The sequence below is a fragment of the Macrobrachium rosenbergii genome, chromosome 48 (assembly GCF_040412425.1).
Source record: "Macrobrachium rosenbergii isolate ZJJX-2024 chromosome 48, ASM4041242v1, whole genome shotgun sequence".
In the NCBI taxonomy this organism is placed as follows: Eukaryota; Metazoa; Arthropoda; class Malacostraca; order Decapoda; family Palaemonidae; genus Macrobrachium; species Macrobrachium rosenbergii.
In genome coordinates, this window is record NC_089788.1 from 12,318,002 (window position 1) to 12,339,269 (window position 21,268).

Below are 21,268 nucleotides of genomic sequence, written 5' to 3' on the forward strand. Positions count from 1 at the left end.
GTACATCACAAACAACTGGAAAGGTCTAGAACAAGCAGGCCAATGATTTTGCTCAACATCTCCAGACAGTGTAAGCATGAAAACCAATAAAAGTGTTATGGCATACCTAAAAAAAATCAACACTAAATAACAATACGAACATAATAATGAATGTGTAAGAATGAAAAGATAATACATTGTTGGGCAAAACGGTCTACGAGTATATGGGGGAGCTGACACAAACTAGGCAAGACGCACTCAGGACAGCCACTTTGACTGAGGGAAGGGCAATGATGCTGATTTTGGTGATGAAGATCAATGAAGGTAAAGAAATGTCAGGCAAAAAGCAACATCTTTATGAACTTCCAGGCATCCCTGACCCTTCTATTAAGCCTGTCCGACGCACCCTTCCAAAAAATAAGAAGAGAAATTTGGGAGAATATTCTGCCTGAGTGTACCCTCAAGAAAGCGATCTCTAATTCATGGTAGTGGAAGGTCATGGTACACAGGCTATTGCACTGTTCAAGACTAGAGAGCATGAGAATGAAAGGTGTAATATTACTGTCGTCAGACGCAGGAAAGATAAGAAAATATGCAAAGAATATGAGCATATGTGGGGATGGAACTAGCATCAGACTGACTGGCCAATCCTTGAAGGATCCTGTAATAAACGTCAGTCTAAACGGGTGGTTGGTGCCTTGGCCAACCTAACACTCAATAACTAAGCCCTTTCTAAGTCTACTCTTCTCATTTTTCAAAACCTTTCTGCCTTCAGTAACTTATCTTCTACCATTCTCTCTATGTTTTTTATACGCTTTTATTTAACTTGCTTTATGTCTTTGTCTGTCTTGGTCAAATCTTGAACTCGATTTTCGACTTGTTCCCTTCGTCCGATGGACTTGAAATTGTGCATGGTTACTCAATCCCGGTGACAATACAACCTTACATGATCAGTAGGTTAGCAGTGACCTCTCCCAGTACCTCAGGATTTGTATGAAACTCTACGGATTTTTCAAATCTTCTTTGGCTCGACAGGATATCAATTTCATTAGCTACAATCATAAATCGGTTACAATTTCTGACAAAACTAAAGTATAAAATAAAAAATATGAAAAACAATTTTTTAAAACAAGCTTTTATTAAAATGCACTAAGAAGCGTAAAACAAATTTTTGAGACACACTAGGATTTTCTTACAATTATCATGTCTGCAAAAATAAAAGCGTGGGCGCCAAACATGGAAGGAAATACTACAAGATATACAAAAATATATATTTCTTTTCTTGTAGCACTTCCTCCCCTGTTTGGCGCCCACGCCTTTATTTTTGTACACGTGACAATTGTAAGAAAATCCTGGTGCGATTGTAAGAAAATCCTGCTGTTGTGTCTCAAAAAACTATTTTTCACTTTTTAGTGCATTTTAATAAAAGCGTGTTAAAATTTTTTTCTCTACATTTCACGCCCTTTCAAACCTCCTCTTTGTACAGACATTTCAACATAATAGCTTCTATGCTTCTGTTCACTCACTTTCAACAACACTTTGCTTCAGGGTATTTTATGAATAGTTCCATATGGGTGAATCGAAGATTACCTCGTCGAGGCCCAAACGAGAATATATAGCTCTTGTATAACTCAACATATATAGCTTCACACAAGATGAGGATTACCGTACCAAGGACAGAAAAGAAAAGTCTTCTAAATATCTTGTGAACAGTTTGGCACAGGTGAGCTGAGGATTACCTCGTCGAGGTCCGAAAGATTACTAAGAAAAGTTCCACATAGGTGAGGTGAGGATTACCTCGTCGAGGCTCGAAAGATAAGAATATTTCCACACAGGTGAGATGAGTATTGCCTCGTCGAGGCCCGAAAGATATATTCACACCGGTGAGATGAGGATTACCTCATCGAGGTCCGAAAGATAATATTTTCACATAGGTGAGATGAGGATTACCTCATAGAGGTCCGAAAGATAATATTTTCACATAGGTTATGGGGATTGCCTCATCGAGGTCCGAAAGATAATAATTTCGCATAGGTGAGATGAGGATTACCTCATCGAGGTCCGAAAGATAAAAATTTCACACAGGTGAGGTGAAGATTACCTCGTGGAGGCCCCAAGTTTTTTTTTTTAATTTAATGTGGTGTACAGTACATTTGACAGAGTACTGAGCACTCCAGTCTGTTATTTATCTTCTCTTTCAGTGGAGCTACGTCTCACAATAATCGAATTACAACCATGTATATAATTCAATGCTCGTCAGAAAAAGGCGTAGCGAATTTTTAAAGAAACAAAATCCTTTTACAGAGAGAGAGAGAGATAGAGAGAGAGAGAGAGGTAGATGGTGGCGTTTACTCATTTAAAACGGTTTCCCGGGAGTGGAAAATCCAATGGAAAAATTGACCAATCAAGAAAAAAATATTAGGTCCTGGCAGAGAAAGTACTTCAGGTGTAATGATATATTGCAATTTTCTCTTAGAATAATGAAATTCTTAAATCCAATTAACTGTTCATACTGAGTTCGAAAACGTTTTTATTAATAATAAGGTGAACCTATCATGAAAAAACAGAACCAACAGCAGTATTAGCATTACAGTTTACGGGTTTACTGAACACCAGAACGTTTACAAAACATGTAATACTTCTGGCATTGCTCATTTGCTTTGCTTTCAACACATCGCACGTCTTATTACCCATTTTAGAGGCGGTGACACCAGAAGGGTATTGCCTTCTAGTTCTAATGTGGTGCAGACGTCTAGTGTAAAAAAACAAAAAGTAAAAATGGCGTCGATGCTTCTTCGGCGTAATCGAGTTTTCTGTACCGCGTATAATGCTGTAAGAAACTCTCAGCCACGGCCCATGAAACTTTCAGCCACGACCAGATGGTGGCCTGTGTTGTTGGCGCCTATAGCGGTGACAGACGCACGATCATGGCTAACTTTAACCTTAAATAAAATAAAAACTACTGAGGCTAGAGGGCTGCAACTTGAAATGATTGATGATTGGAGGGTGGATGATCAACATACCATTTTGCATCCCTTTGCCTCAGTAGTTTTTAAGATCTGAGGGCGGACAGAAAAAGTGCGGACGGACAGACAATAGTTTTCTTTTACAGACGAAAACCCAAGACTTATTCATAATAAAAAAAAAACTTGGGTCTGATTCTTAATTAAAAGACCAACCATCACACCTAATTCCTAAGAAAAACCCCCAAGTCCTAGGCCCTGCTTCACGAAAAAAGCTACACAAGTTGATCTTTAACCAACAACCCAAGCCACCGATTTTCACTCATTAAGTTGAGGTGCGTTTAAAAAAACATACACAAAAGCGTCCCTTTACTTACCATTAACCAAAGAACATGAAGGTTTAACATCCTTCAAAAACAGTAAACAGTCAACTTCAAGTATTTTAATTTTGCTTTATATGAATCTTCAAGCTAAAATTAGTAGATTGTCACTGATGACTTTTGCTATCTAAACTATTATTCTATTTTGGTACCGAAAATACATGTGCAATATAAAAAAAAAAATTATGGTTCTTTGCCACATGAAATTACATTTAAGAATGTACAGGTGATAGATGTGGGCTTGAGATGCCGTGTACACACACACGTATTTATATATAAAATATATATGTACATATATATTTATAAATATATAATACATAAAGTATATACATAATGCAGAGAGAGAGAGAGAGAGAGAGAGAGAGAGAGAGAGAGAGAGAGAGAGAGAGAGAGAGAGAGAGAGAGAGAGAGAGAGAGAGAGACGCACAGACTAGCGCTCTACATTCATTTATCCTGCACTGAAGGACGAGAAAGTTCATCAGCTGCAATTGCCTCGGGACCTTCGTACGAAAGCAAAACCTTTCATTTTAAACTTCCAACTTTAGACCAGTTCACACGATGCTATTTTCCATTTTCCTTGTATTTCCTGTTCTAGTACTCGTACATTCACCTGCACAGGTGTACCAAACACTTACTTTTTTTTTTTTGGGGGGGGGGACGGTAGGCTCTTTTAGTATTTTTTTTTTTTATTTATCCTTCTCAGTTTTTCTCTCTCTTTTTTTTTATGTCAATTGTTTTTCTTTTGTATCGCTGGATTTTCTGCAAAACTTAAGGGGCTGTTTTCGCCTTATACTGTTAATATAAACGTTGATAACGCTCTTATTTATGCATCAATTTTGATGGTTTTGGTCTCATTTTATTCAGGATTTCAAGCCGAAAAATTGTATCAAAGAACATTTATATATTTCATAATCATGTGAGGGCTTGTGCACAAGATTTCACTACCACTCACTCAATGTTGGTTTCCAAAAGTTACCATAGAAAATATGCATGCAAATATAGACACTTTCTGATACATTTTTTCAGCTTTAAATTCTGAATAAAATGGTTTTTAAATGGTGAAAATTGGTCAATAAATAAGGGAGATATAAGCATCTTACCATCGAAAATTCAAATGTTCGGGAATCGACCAAAAACGAAAACCAACTTAATTTTTCATGAAAGATCCAAGTTTCGTATGCTATTCTCATCAGGGACAATTCCTCTTTGTCTATAAAATTCACACACACCTTCAATCATTATAGGTCTTGTTTTTTCAGTATACTCATCAATGACTTTTCCTATGTATCTGAGAATGCTATAATATGATTCTGAATCTATAGTGTTGTAATTGAATGTTGAAGAGAGCAAAGTACACCCTGCATACCCACTGCCCTCTTGAAGGGTGTAATAAACATGTCTCACGTTATTTTCTGTCAGGTTTATACCTACGCTCTTTGGCGCATCTTTGTACATCACACTTTTGTATTGCACGCACGTTACCGTCAGAGACGAATCAGCTGATCGTGACTGCACACTAACTTCAAGTTTTGCCCGACACCTGTTGCATATTGGGTTGTCCATAAGTGCTTGGCACAACCGTTCTAAACTTTCCTGCGACAGTGTGACATTTCTCTTACCTTCATCTGATGTTGAGGGGCGTGAAATAACAGTAGAAATAATATTCTTAAAAAGTTCTTCACGAATTTCCAAAGTTGTAAACACTGGCGTTGGTGACTCAGAGCTGGTACTTGCAACGGCCTGTATCTCAGCTGCTGACGTATTTTTAGCTATTCTGGCCTTTCTCGCTTTCTCTGCTAGCTCTACACGCTTTTTATATGCAGCTGTGCGCTTTGGCATGTTGAATAATTAGATAAATCAACGAAAAAAGATTGAACACAAGTAGCTTCGTCTGTTTACTTCTCAGACAAGATTGAATACTGTACACTAACTATTCAGGCAATCAGACGATTTGTTTACATCCTACGTCACAACCCATTCTCTTTATCATAGAAAACGATGATTTTTCTAAAGGATAGCCAAAGAAAAATCACAAAAATAGCTTCAAAAGCCATCTTATATACACCTACTTCTAAATATTTGCGAACAGCAAAACTTTTACGCGGAGCGATCGATCGTGGGGGCACATGCGGTCATGAAATATGTTTTTTTTTATAGGTTATATTGATAATTTTACTGTTTTAATACCAGAAATGGAAAGAACAGACCTTATAGAGGAATTTAGGGACAAAAAACGAAAATAAAAAAAAAAATCGAAAAAATGGCTGAAAGCAAAACCTTTCATTTTAAAATTCCAACTTTAGACCAGTTCACACGATGCTACTTTCCATTTTCTTTGTGTTTCCTGTTCTAGTACATTCACCTGCACAGGTGTACCAAACACTTTTTGGGGGGAGGGGGGGGGAAGGTCGGCTCTTTTAATATTTTTTTTTCCTGAATTTATCCTTCTCAGTTTTTTCTTTTTTTTTATGTCAATTGTTTTTCTCTTGTATCGCTGGATTTTCTGCAAAACTTTGCCATTATAACTGAGTGACTTGAGCTTGGGCTATTTTTATATAACTTTTTACCATCGTTGCCATTTTTAATTATGGCAAGCTTCCTAACTCTCTATAATTATGTTCCTGTACAAAAGGTTGGAAGGGCATTATGCAATGATTAAAAAGATGCCCTGAAAAACAAAGCACAGACTATAAAGAGCACCTTTTATTAGTATATTACAAAACCGGGTGATGGGCTGAGACGGAGAAAAATATAATGGTGAAAATGATCTTTGTAACCATGAAAATGGATTAAAAAGTAAAGGTGATAATGAAAGGACAGTAGTTATTAATGAAGTTAAAAAAAAAAGTACACATCAGAAAACAAAACAGGAATAAATCCATCAACATTTTTAGTACAAAATCACAGCGCGATAATTACGGTATTTCGAAAAGCTTGCCATCTCTTTCCCCCTCTCTCTCTCTCTTTCACATAAACCCCTACCCCCTCCTCACCTCTCTCTCTCTCTCTCTCTCTCTCTCTCTTTGAAGACCTTAATTAGGCTTAACAAAATTTGATTAGAGGCATGGAAACGGATAAAAGTAGAGTAATAATAAGAGTTCATTTGCGGCATACGGCTCCATTACGAGAGAATACAAACGAACCACCATGAAAATATATTAATATATTTTAAATATATAAAAATATTTCCCCTTTGAAACTGCAGCGTAATGATAGTCTCAAATAAAATGAAGCCTCGTGTTGGAGAATTCCAGAATACATCAAACGGTTTAAAGCTACCTAATCTGCTCTTCAGCTCTGCATAAAAACCCGACTGACGAGGGAACGAGATATTCCACAACTGTTTGCGAATATATATTTAAACCTTAAAACTTGTGGTTTTTATCACGTGGTCACAATTTCGTGCTGGGCCTCTGCCATGATTTGCTACGTTGGCAGAATTTGCATTTGTCTGTTCTATGTCTGAACTGCAACCTTATCATTACTTGGACTTGCTGGCAATGTCCGCTTTAAACTTCAATCTACTCATATCCTAAGTCTTTCGACTGTCGGTTTATCAGTGAATTATGGAAATATTTTGATTTGCCAGTGTTTATTTTATGGAAATATGAAACAATATACCAGGTAGCTGAACGTATATGTACGATTACATAAGAGGTGGTATATTATATTACGGGCATGCGAATCAGCTGATAAATGTGGCACCGTATTTCTATATCGGGATTCACAACCTTATCAGGGAAACGACTGTATTATGAACACAGAGACGCATACGCACACACTCATGCATACACAAACACACACACACATATATATATATATATATATATATATATATATATATATATATATATATATATATATATTATATAATATATACATATATATATATATACATAAATACACACACACACACATATATATATATATATATATATATATATATATATAATATATATATATATATATATATATATATATATATATATAAAATATATATATATATATATATATATATATATATATATATATATATATATATATACTCGTATATACTGTATAACGTATCACAACTGTCTGATTTGTTATATCCAACCCCCCCGCATGAATCTGGACAATTAACATAAAGTTTCTGTACTTCTGAAATTTTCTTCTTCAGTCACCATACAAACATAATTTTTTCCAAAATTAAACTGATTCGCTAATTATCGTCGTTTTATTAATTTTTCCTCATTCCTCTTCTATTATGCTTAGCTGTTCGTTAATACATAGGCTAATTAGTCGGACGCTTACCTGAAACTCATTCCCTCAGGTCTGGACCCATTCTCTGGATAAAAAATATTTCGGGGTACAGATTTTAGGAAATGTTTTAGCATGATAAATGGAAAACAAGAATTATTATTTCATAGTCGCTAAATTATAGTTTATAGTAATGAGAAAATACTAGCTTAAAAATTCTGTCAAGGGGACAAATTCTTTAAACTTTGCCCTGGAGCCTGGTTATATAATGGCAAAATTATAGTTCAAAGAGTGTGACATATACTGTGTATATATACATACATACATACATACATACATACATACACACACACACACACATATATATATATATATATATATATATATATATATATATATATATATATATATATATATATATTATATGTGTGTGTGTGTTTGCTGAATGTTTGGTATAAAGACGAGCAGCTTTGGAAAACCAAGCTCGAAAATTAAAAGGTAAGTAAAAATCAAAAACAAACAATCTTGAGAAGATGAATACACTGCAACAAAAGTATTAAGTGGATTGATGGGACGAAAATATAAACTCGTTTAAAGAAGGCAAATGGGAAAATCTACTGACATGTAGAATGAATTGATAATACAAACAATAATACAGTGAACTGAGAAACACTCAGTGGCACATAAAACGTAATGAGGATCCTTTAATTTTCCCCTGCGGACTTCATACAGTCTATGGGAAATTAGCTACTCATGTTTACCTGCAGAAAATTCTTAAACAAAACAATTCAGAACAATGTACCGGATGTTTCGAAATTACAGCCCCCCCTCCCCTCCACAGAACACATGGAAAGTTATGAAGTTTTCTGCTGTAGCCTATCTCCAAGTACATTATTTTAAGTTTCTATTAAGCTATTTTTCTTTTTACATTTCCTGTATTTTCAGACTGAGTGACGGAGATAGATACAGCCATGGCTACCGACTCGGAGGAAATCAAATGGATTGTCCGAATCCGGCCTATAACCTTCAGAGAGGCCAGGGATGCTGGCGCATCCTTCATTTCACGTTCCTGGATAGCTAAATACATTAAAAGAGATGAATCCTTTGTTAAAAGAAACTGAACAAAAATCCATATGACTGTCATCGCGAAAAGAGTGAATCTTGGAAGGCCTGAAGTCCTTTCTCAGGAGTCAAAAGACATCATAGCTGAGGCAGTGGGTAGACCAAGAAAGTCTTTACATAAATTGGCGCTTGAACTAGAAACAAAAAGGGGAAAGAAGAGAAGTTATAGTGGTGTATATCGTGAGTTGAAAAAATCTGGTATCAAGCCATTTCATGTTATCAGCAAGCCCAACATCACTCAACGACAGAGAGAAGACTGTGCATGGTTTTGTGGTTCATTTCTTAAAGATTGGGATGAAGCTGACTTTCTCCTTGTTGCCGCATCAGATGAATTCTTCATTTACACAGTCAGGAAGCCAATTCATAAAAATGACATCATATGGGCAGCAAAGTTGGATATCAGCGATGATGTGCGCTATCGCCAAGTTGTGAAATTTCCAGAATGTTTGGGAATTTTTCTGTTTCACAGCCAAACAGTTAATGTGGATCATCAAAGAAAAAGGACAGTCATGGAATGGCGAATACTTCAGAGAAACTGTGCTTACTGGTAGAGTGTTTCCTTTCCTCAAAGATCCTGAAAATGTGTTATCTGTTGAAGAAGCCACATTTTTGCATGATAAGGCACCATGTTTCAAGGCTCTTCAGATACAGGAGCTGCTTTGAAACAGTGGTATCGATTTCTTCTCGTCAAGCGAATTTCCAGGTAGCTCCCCTGACCTTAATGTGTGTGAAAACATTGGTAGTATCTCAAAGGGTCGTGCTGAAGCGCGCACAGTGAACTATGATGGTATACCAAGCCTTGACAACCTGCGAAGAGAGGTGACTGAAGTGCTCAGGGAAATGGAGTTTGAGTCTCAGCTTTTTTGTGCGATTTGCTGAAATCATACCCCTCAAGAATGCCGGCTGTGGTACAGGCAGATGGAGGCCACACAAAATATTAAATACTCAGAGAGAAACTTAAATAAAACCTGTTCTGAATTACTTTTGTTTTTGTCCATATCAATTTTAGTTTATGCCGTAGAGGGGGGGGACTTTAAATTTCGAAACACCCTGTATTTCATATATTAAAAGAACGAAATTCACCTTAATATTGAAATCATTTTTGACAATGCGCCCCATAGGGAAGGTAGCACCGTCAGTGCATCTCACGCGGCACACTGTAGGCATTACTTGGGGTTCTTTGCAGCGTCCCTTCGGCCCCTAGCTGCAACCTCTTCCATGCCTTTCAATGTAGCTCTGTTCATATTTTCCTTCTTCCCTCTTACTTTTCAACCTCTCTTAGCAATTGCTTCATAATGCAAGTGCCAGGTTTTCCTCTTGTTACGCATTTAACACCTTTTTACCCTCAATTTCCCTTTCAGCGATCAATGACTTCACCTAGTGATGCAACTTATTCACTGGAAAGAGATACAAATCTGCCAAAAGCAATATACTTTTACACCTTTTGCATCCACAATATCGACAGACAATTTGAGCTTTGAGATTCTCAACAATCACAAAGGGCTTTTAAATGGCAATGATTAAGAAAGACAAGAGAGAAATTTCTCCTGGAAACAGCCAATCTTATCAAAGATTATCCACAGAAATCAATACAGACTGAGATTCTATATGGCTATATAGAATAGAATATAGAATTTAGGCCAAATGCCAAGCACTGGGACCTATAAGGTCATTCAGCGCTCAAGCTGAAATTGCCAGTAAACAGGTTTCAAAGGTGTAGTGTAACAGGAGGAAAACCTCGCAGTTGCATTATGAAATAATTGTTAGGAGAGGGTGGAAGTTAAGATGGAAGAAAGAAAATAAGAACGGAGGTACAGTATAAGCGAATGAAAGGGGTTGCAGCTAAGGGCTGAAGGGACGCTGAACAGAACCTACTTAATGCCCACAGTGTTCCGCATGAGGTGCACCCTCCTAAGGGGTTTACTACTGGATGCTAAGGTGTACGACCTAAAAATAGGGCGCCATTAAGCAACTTTCTTGAGAGCAAAGCTACATTTATATTTGCTTTCATGCTTGTGGTAAACTACGTTCATTCTCCAGGTCATTGCTAGAAGTGCGTTCCTACAGTATATACGTACGCACAAGAGCCTAATGCATGAGTCTGCCAATCTACACTTCTTGTTTTTCAACAGGAAAAAATCACGAAGGAAAAGTTAGACCTTTTTGGCTTTCAAATGAAAAGACTTTTTAAGAGCCATGAGAAACAGAAACAAGGAAAGAACTGAAGGCAAGCCAACTGCTAATAAAACACGGGAAATGAAAGAACGAAACTCCTCTAATATTACAAACAAACCGGAGGGGAAAGAAATTCCATGCACCTGCATCTTGCAACCAGGATAAAAATTTCGTGTTTAATCTGAAATACATCTCTATTGGTATCATCTCAGCAAGTGCAGCCAATATCTCTCTCTCTCTCTCTCTCTCTCTCTCTCTCTCTCTCTCTCTCTCTCTCTCTCTCTCTCTCTCTCTCTCCTTTCAAAAGTAAAGTTGCGGAATTACATCGGCGGCAATATTTGCAACCGATATATGAAGGAGGCGTTGCAGGGTTGGTGGGAACGACAAGGAGAGATGGAGGGCAGGCGAAAATTGGGTGGCGGGGAGGAAGAAGGGGGAGGCGTTTGTAAGAAGTAGAGGCACTGGAGGGTGGAGGGAAAGGGGGTGTCACTGATACTAAGATGTATAGTTTTGGATGATTTCACCTCTCTACTGGAGATATCTCGTCGAAGTCTTCGACCAGATTATAAGAGAGAGAGAGAGAGACTGCGCATCCGCCGTTTTTTACAGCATTCCTGCAAGCATTTCTCGTGGACCTAATAAGAAGCACTTGATGCCCAAGACGAAATTTTTACAAGTGACACTTAACACCTGAAATTAAATTTCTTTAAATAACGCTTATGTAAACAGCAATTTACAGAACTGGCTTAGTTCAACATTTAGGCATTACCGGAAAGGTTTGATAATCCCCGATGTTTGAGGACAGTGTGTTTATGTATAAGGTAAATATTCCAAGAATGGATGGACGGTTTTTGGGTATTCTTTATATAGGCGGCCACTGGACAATCTCCTCTACCTAATTAGAAATTTGAAGATTTATCGCCATAAAATCCACCTCATCCAATATTCAGTCAGATTCTCTGCTACTATTTATGAAGGAAAACGGATGGGAAGAATATCTGCAGAAAACAGAAATTTCTTGGGACCGACTTGTAAATTAAGAATTGATGTCTGTGGCTGAATAAAGCCAGTTAAATGTTTGGCTTCCCAACTGAACTGCCTAAATGTCCCATTCTACCAGGACTGATGTTAGCTTTGAAACAAAGGTCTCTGAATTCTGAGGATATACCGATATGCCAACTTACTATACCTAAACGTTGGTGCTTGAAAATGCCTTCATCAGAATTCATACAGATGTCCTACCTTTACTACTCAGAAGACCTTTCCTTCGGAGACTACGGCTGGAGGCAACTATTCTCCAGTGTTGCTGGGATGAGCGCGACTGACATATGTCAAAGGTCATCTACATTAGTACTGAAGCAACATTACGGACGACTTCTGTTATTCAACGTAAGATTTTACAGCCAGTATTTACGTAGAAGTACCTGCGTGGGCGTGAGAGAACACCTAATTTTACGAATGATTTCACCCCAGTAGGGTGAGGATTACCCCGTCGGGGCTGTCGCATTTTTTCGGTAAAAAAATGTTAATGGAACAATGAACACACAGCTAGAGGATTTTTTAATCTTTTTGTCTCTCTTCTCACTTTTCCTCATACTACACCCGCAGCGGCGACCCACAAAAGTCAACAGAACATGTAGGTGCCCAATTCACTGCTTAGGTCAACAGAAGCATACATTTTAAGGAACGCGTTCATATATAACTCCTCTTCAACTCAGGAACCGAGCATACAGGTCAGTCAGTTCGTAAGTTGAGAGAGAGAGAGAGAGAGAGAGAGAGAGAGAGAGAGAGAGAGAGAGAGAGAGAGAGAGAGAGAGAGAGAGAGAGAGAGAGAGAGAGATGAAAAACCGATTCCGCGGATAAAGAAGTGAAGAGCAAGACGATGAAGAAGAGATAGTGATCAAGATGGGCTGGAGGCAGGAGGCACAGCGATAGAGAGAGAGAGAGGGGAAGCCTCTGGACGAAGGATCCTTTGAAAGCTATGATGTTTCTCTTTAATGGAGGAAAGAAAGAAAGAGAGGGAGGATATGACATCCTTTTCACTAGGAATACCTTAATTTCCGTTCCGGCGTGTTCGCGAGCTGAAAATAACGCTGTTCTGTTATTTCCTAAACCATCATATTTCTAGCTCTTGACATAAAACTTTGGTTGCCAAGGAGCGTTTTTCTGTAAGGTTTACCACAAGTGATGGATGTGATATGCAATTTAGTGATGCTCTGGAGGACGCAAGGTTTACTCTGTTTTTAATAAAGCATGCCACGATGATGCAGATTTGTGTCCTTCCTCTTCCAATGGTTTTTAGCGTGACTGTTCTCATGGTCGTTTTTTGACCTCGAAGATCCATTTTTGCTACCTTTTTCGAATCTTTTCTCAGGATACTGCTACTACCACTACTAGTCCTGCTGCTGCGTATATCTTGCAGAAAGAGCAAGGCAGACCGAACAAATAAAAGGCCAAAATTCAATGAACTAAAGACACAAAAGTTGAAATAAGAAAAAAATAATGATAACAGAAACATCAGAAAAATGAAATGCACATGAAAATAAGTTGTGATATATAAGAAGAAATAGCAGAGAACTATATAAATACAAGCTTAAGTCTGCATTTAAAAATGACGATTGCCATTCAGCATAACACGTCTACATGCGTTCTCATCTTAAAAGTAGCAAAGTAAAACGGGAAAAATTCAAAGTAACTAGAACTTGTGGGCTGGGAATATCCCCTTCATGTTTAAGTTGATTTTTTTATGTGAAACTTCTGATCAAGGAAAGTTGCTTATGCTTTCCTCAACTGCGGGTTCTATATCTTATTTAATGCATTTTCTGCCCGACTGGAAGCAAATTCGAGTCTTAAGTTAAGTATACTAGTTTAACCAGACCACTGAGCTGATTAACAGCTCTCCTAGGGCTTGCCCGAAGGATTAGACTTATTTTACGTGGCTAAGAACCAACTGGTTACCTAGCAACGGGACCTACAGCTTATTGTGGAATCCGAACCACATTATAGCGAGAAATGAATTTCTGTCACCAGAAATCAATTCCTCTAATCCTTCATTGGCCGGCCGGAGACTCGAACTCGGGCCTAGCAGAGTGCTAGTCGAGAACGGTACCGACCAGTCCAACGAGGAACTAATCCGAGTCTTACTAATGATTCTGTCTCAAGCTTGATTTGTTTCCTTTCCCGCACACGGTTGTTGCCTCCGTCTTGTCAACATCTGTCATTTTCGATGTTGCTCTGGGTGCCTCTGATTTTTTGTATTACAAGATCCCTTCAGGTAAACTCAGCGTGTAAGTTAGAAGCAGAATCAGCCTTTTAAGTTTTTTTTCTAGTCTCCGGGTTCTGTATATTTGAGTTGAATAATCCACTCCGATACGGGATGAATCATTAATTAGGGACCAAAAAATTCCGTCTATCTCTCTCTCTCTTTTTAGTTCTCTGTACCATCAAAGAAGTCTATTTTCTGTTTGGTTGCATTTGATATGGGACATGGCTGCTTTCAGCCATCCATCCTCAGCTTTCTCTATTTCGTATATTCCCATCCATCCTCAGCTTTCTCTATTTCGTATATTCCATGTTCATGGCCCAGAGATGAAATAAAGGATATTATTATTGTTATATTATTAACTCCATCGCGCATAACTGTTTTGGTGTACACGCAACTCTGTTCCCAAAGCAGGTTAGAATGTTTGCTACTGTCCATCTTCTAAAACTACGAGTATCCCATAGAGGCCTCTAAGGCTCAGGCTTAAGCAAGATTCATTGGGACAACTAAAAAAGTGGGACAGATTTGGAATTCTCTTCTGCCAAACTGACACGTCCATAAATGCGACTTTCTTTTTCAAACAGAGGTCACTTAGTCTTGTGGCAAAGCAGGGCATTTCTCTGTGTTGTCTCTGCTGGTCTGGAAGTCCAGAGGTTCACAAAAGGCATCTTACTCCCTTTCACACCTTACCACACTCCAGAACCGCCTTTAGGCCAGGGTCCAACCAGTTCTCGATCGCATAAAAAAATATCAATACTCTCCAAACAGCGAGCCAAAAATCAATCGAGAAAAGACCTATCTGCTTTTGGATACTGAACTTTAAAATCCCACAGTGTGTGTGCAATACCAAGGGGTCCAGGTTGGAGGGGAAGAGGGGCTGGGATGGGAGAAGTCCATAAACGCAATTACAACCACGCTCTCACCTGAAGCCCAGAAATCACTGGAGTACTTTACTAATTACCACAGACCATTCAAAACCGACTGCTCGAGCATGCTTAATTCGGCTCTCAGTGTTCAAGTTCTTTCTCCTCCTTAGTGGGTATTTTCCCGATCGATGTCCACATACATTAACACTAACTGATGTGGATAAGTGAAGTGTTTGATATCAGAGATAAAGAGGAGGAGGAGGAGGAGGAGGAGGAGGAGGAGGAGGAGGAGGAGGAGGAGGAGGAGGAGGAGGAGGAGGAGGAGGAGGAGGAAAATGAATCTACTTGGCACCAAAAATAGAGAGGATATCGACGATAAAAAGAATACAGGAAATATAAGACAATAAAAGGAAATGTTTTCTAACAAAGATCAGGAGAGAAAGGATATAACTGAAGAGGAAATACTTAATAACTAAAGTAAGAATAGAAAACTTGCAATGCTTCATATCAATGACAGAAAGGTGTAGAGGAAAGAGAAAATACATTGTATATACGATAAAGGGAAAAGAAAATGAAAATACTTGTTATCAAGGACAAAGAATTCAATAAAAAGAAAATAACTGATATCATACACAATGTGTGGCAAAAGTGAAAGAGAGAAAAAACATTTGATATAAAATCTACCGAGACTGAAAACTCACGAAAAAAAATCATTTAGTCCTAGTTAAAACCTAGAATTCATTGACATTCTGACATTGCAACAAAGATTGGTTTAACCTCTATACATAACCGACCTTAATCTGCTCACCGGAGTCAATGAGTGACTTATGTGTCTTTAATCATTCCTGCTTTATAATTACCCATGGGTATAAAAATACATTTTTTAAAATAATATACACAATGCACACGGGTAATTAAATCATATGTTTATAACTGGTGTCGCAGAGGCCTGGGTCAGATGGTCTTAGCCCCTTTGGGGACTGGGATCTGTCGCCTCGACCCTCTCTTACAGTACCGCAATTTTTAATAGAACGTTCGTCTGTCATCATCTGTTTCATGTATGTAAAGTACTTCACTCAAGTAGGGATAGCAGCGGCTATGGATAATTTTCGGTGCACAACCAGATTATTATTATTATTATTATTATTATTATTATTATTATTATTATTATTATTATTATTCAAGAAAATCTAGATACGGCCAAACATGAGAGAACATAATAAGAAAATATAAGCCACCTCTGCGGATTGGTATATGTACTGTACAGAACAAATGCAAAACGCATGACTGACTAAGAGCTCCAAGCGCGTTTTACCGAAGCTTTAATGGTTTTCCAAGTCAGCAATTTTGCAAGACACAGGAAGCGGAAACGTAGGATTCTTCTTCCCATCTTTCAGATTACTTTGAGATTACGTTATGAATTTTAATGGCTCAACTACACATTAGACTTCCTTTTATGGTATATTATACAAGTTCATGATATCATGTACACAGGGCTGTCCTACTTTGTCAAAGGCGAGAAAAATTCGCCAAGTTCGACGGCGCACTCCAACAAATTGCCATTTTTAATACCTCATGCGTTGCTGTAAATGACAGTTAATTAGCTCATGGAATTTCATGGTGAATACACATCAGTTAATTAAAAGGGCCTGTAATGCGAACCCGCAATCAAATAAGAGTACCTCCACGCGAGGCGCTAATGCCACGATTGTACGAGTTAAAAATTTATTATTTTCCGCGTTTTAAGGCTATTGCCGGGTGCTGGAGAGTTCTAAGTCCGGATAACGGGGGTGTTGCTATAGGATTTTGGGAAAAAATTGCATGGAAACGATACGCCAGGTTCTTTTCTCAACACGATCAAAATGTATTATCATTATTAGAAGTATAATAGTAATAATAATAATAATAATAATAATAATAATAATAATAATAATAATAATAATATTATTATTATTGTTATTATTATTATTAATAATAATACTGTTGTTCCAAACAGGCGAACATTCATCAAGGATAGGGTTGAAATGAAAAAAATCAGTAGGACTGAATCAACTTGGCTAAACAACAGACAGATTGCCTTCGAAACATCCGTGTTCGGAAAATGATTTACTAAGATTTTACCGCGATACTTTCTGGATTCAATTTCTATCACGCTGCTTGAAAAGAAGCAGAAATTTTAGTTATTTTAAACTCTACATTTTCTCTTAACACCTTTTTTAGTTTTCTGTAAAAGAAAACTATTGTGCCGGCTTTGTCTGTCCGTCCGCACTTTTTCTTTCCGCCCTCAGATCTTAAAAACTACTGAGGCTAGAGGGCTGCAAATTGGTATGTTGATCATCCACCCTCCAATCATCAAACATACCAAACTGCAGCCTTCTAGCCTCAGTAGTTTTTATTTAATTTAAGGTTAAAGTTACCCATAATCGTGTTTCTGGCAACGATATAGGATAGGCCACCGCCGAGCCGTGGTTAAAGTTTCATAGGTCGCGGCTCATGATACCGAGAGCACCGAAAGATAAATCTATTTTCAGTGGCCTTGATTATACGCTGTAGCGGCTGTACAGAAAACTCGATTGCGCCCAAGAATCTTCTACGCTTTTTTTACTTTTTTTTTTTTTTAACAATCACGAATAATTAATTCCTTGAGAATTTAAAGAGGTTTTCCTGACAACCTGGATTCGGCAGCGAATTCCAAGAACACAGGTGGTCGATTTAGAGAATAAATTTGCTGGCGTTACACAGAATGGGTAAGCCATCAATGCCAAGACCAATAAGGGTGCTGCGGCCTCACACAGTTATAGACATAGTATTTCTGATAGATGTGTACGTAACGTGCGTGTGTGCATGAAATGAGTAATGTGCGCGTTATGCATACATTACTTATTTCCAAATACATATTGTAGTTTTTTGCGTTATGGGTACATTACTTGTTTCCAAATACATATTGTAGTTTTTTTTTTATTAAAAAATGTTAGTACGTGGTATTCATTTCCCACCAGCTTCCGAGTTCCATTCCGGAGACACGATGTCACACAGTCCAGTACTAAAGTATTTATCTTTATACTTATACTTTTTATTATTTTAGTTTTACATGTTTTGTAGGTCATAACCATTTTTATTCTGCATTTTACTAAACTTATTTTTGCTCTGATTTTTTCTTTTTGTGGGGATTTCCTTAGCAGGCTATTTGGCTTGTCCTATATTTATGAGTGCATTTCAATAATAATAATAATAATACATTTTGATCGTGTTAGTAAAGAACCTTGCGTATCGCTCCCATATAATTTTTTTCCCGAATCCTATAATAACATCACCTGTTTTGAACAACAGTTTAATAATAATAATAATAATAATAATAATAATAATAATAATAATAATAATAATAATAATAATAATAATTTATTATTATTATTATCATCATTATTATTATTATTATGATAATACATTTTGATCGTGTTGAGAAAAGAACCTGGCGTATCGTTTCCATACAATTTTTTTCCCAAATCCGATAACATCATCCCCGTTATCCAGACTTAGAACTCTCCAGCACCCGGCAATAGTCTTAAAACGCGGGAAATGATAAAGTTTTAATTCATACAATCAAGGCATTAGTACTCTTATTTGATTGCGGGTTCGCATTACGGACCCATTTAATTAACTGGTGTGTATTGACCATGAAATCCCATGAACTAATTAACTGTCATTTACAGCAACGTACGAGGTATTAAAAATGGCAATTTGTTGGAGTGCGCCGTCGAACTTGGCGAATTTTTCTCGCCTTTGACAAAGTGGGACAGCCCTGTGTACATGATATCATGAACTTGTATAATATACCATAAAAGGAAGTTTAATGTGTAGTACAGCCATTAAAGTTCATAATAATCTCAAAGTAATCTGAAAGATGGGAAGAAGAATCCTGCATTTCCACTTCCAGTGTCTTGCAAAATTACTGACTTGGAAAACCATTAAAGCTTCGGTAAAACGCATTTGGGGCTTTTAGTCAGTCATGCGTTTTGCATTTGCTCTGTACAGTATATATGCCAATCCGCAGAGGTGGAGTATATTTTCTTATGTTCTCTCGAGTTTGCCCGTGTCTAGATTTTCTTGAGTAACAAATAATAATAATAATAATAATAATAATAATAATAATAATAATAATAATAATAATAATAATGATAATAATAAACCTTTAACCAACGTAGTACATAATTGCTAAATAAAAGACTCTTAGATTATAAATGAGCAACTTGCTTCGGAATTATATCAAAACAAATGCAACAGCCATTTTGGGCACTGTTGTTTCAATTTTTCTGCAAGTTTTCCTACCAATAACCTGTTCTCCTAAAAGGAAAGGCTTCTGAGAAAAAGAAGGTGACGTCACTGCAACATTCATTCTTCAACTGCTAAATCGAGAATGACCTCTAATACAGAAATGTCCAAACCAGGCACAGTCGCTTAATATGTTACAAGACACTCACCACAAATACGCAACCACTTTACTTAAAAGACATCAATCAAGCTGCCTAAAAATCATGGCAATTTTTAACACACCAGCAACGCTGCCAACCTCTTACTTACTAGGTCTCTCTCCCTACCCTCTTTCCTGCATTTATGCATTATATATTTTCCTTTAGAAAAACAATCTCCCAGTCTACCAGACCAAACCATCTCAAAATAATCTGACAGATCCTTTTATCCGTCATCGGCTTTTTACCACAACGTTTCTCTCAGTTGCAATCGTCCTTGCTCGATGTGCACTACGCAGAAAGCCACATCCACAGTTGACATTTCATAAAAATTTTATATACAATCCTTAATGACAATTCGCTTTCCTACTGCCTCAATAGTTCCTTCATGCCTTGAAATTACCCCACCTTTTGGCTATTATTCACTGTCTTCTCTTAGCTCATCGCTATGATTTACCTCTTCTCCAATTCTCATCACTATGATTTACCTCTTCTCCAATTCTATCACAATTCTGGAGTAAGCTAATCAAAACACGTTTGAACCAATCACTTTCGCCCTCCCACTGTTTGTTTAAAATACCAGTTCACCTTAACAACCTAACTATTGTAAACATTCAACTTCCTGCAGCAAATAATTTTGAATTTTTTTCGCCAGCTTCTACAACTTCTCTCCACCAACGTCAACTGAAATTACAATCACAAATATCAGCCGTTGCTCATTCCATCATCGATCGTTTCATTCATATAATTTTCAAACGACCTCGAAGAAACAGAACCAGTGTCTTTGACCTTGCTTTAACCCCCAACCAAGAACTCTCCTGCTGATACATCGTTAAAAACTTGTCATCACTCTTCAAACTACCACATACACGATATATTCCCAATGCTCTAAATATCGCATCTCTAGCAGTTTCATCGTCAGCTTCCTCCGGGTCTACGTAAGCCCCAAAGTTATTTCCCATTTCATTTATCCAATTGTTCTTTATATTCGTACAAAACTTTTTCTTTATAACTTCAACTAAATCGACCGGCCCTCTTCCTTGTCTAAAACTTTACTCATCTCCCCCTATCAAACCTTCTGTCACCTGCTTTTTCAATTCAAACGTTACCGCACACCTAAGAACGTCATGGAATAGGAATGAAATGGAATATAAAATTTAGGCCAAGGGCCAATCGCTGGGACCTAGTAAGTCATTCAGTGCCGAAAGGGAAATTGAGAGTGAAAAGGTTATAAAGGTGAACAGTTGCACTATGAAACAATTGTTAGGAGAAGATGGAAAGTTAGATAGAAGAGAATATGAATGGGGGTACAGTAAAAAAAAAATAAAATTGAAAGGGATTGCAGCTTGGGGCCGAAAGGACGCTGCAAAGAACCTTAGGTAATGACTGCAGTGCACCTTATGCCAACTCTCCCTACGGGGCTAGGAATGTCATCGGCCCCATAATTCTTACAAGTCACTTTACCACCGTTTTCTGATAAAGTAATTGGAGTCTTCCTTTCATCGAGAACCACTTTAGACTTAAAGCAGCATCTCAATGGTATTTCGACCAGTTCTTTTTTTTTTTTTTTTTTTAAATAAATCAACACTTTGTTGCCTTCCTTACATCCTTAACATACGTCCCCAAACCATTCTTAGATTGACTTGACTCCATCCCCTTTAACTCCCGCTTCTGGTATCACCCGCATTCAACGACCGGACAACATACTCCCTCAACAAGAGAGCATCCTCAGTGGACTCATTTATTCGGATACCCATTTACCTACCAACTACCCTTCCAGCAAACAGTCGCCCCCCACCCCCAACCGCAAAATGTT

At 37.6% G+C, this 21,268-nt stretch overlaps 1 protein-coding gene across 7 annotated transcripts in view; it reads right to left on the bottom strand.

Annotated features, from left to right (window-relative positions):
• Positions 1–21,268, bottom strand: part of LOC136831265 (activating transcription factor 7-interacting protein 1-like) — a 271,362-nt gene that overhangs the window by 228,258 nt on the left and 21,836 nt on the right. The gene's annotated exons all lie outside the window — the stretch shown is intronic.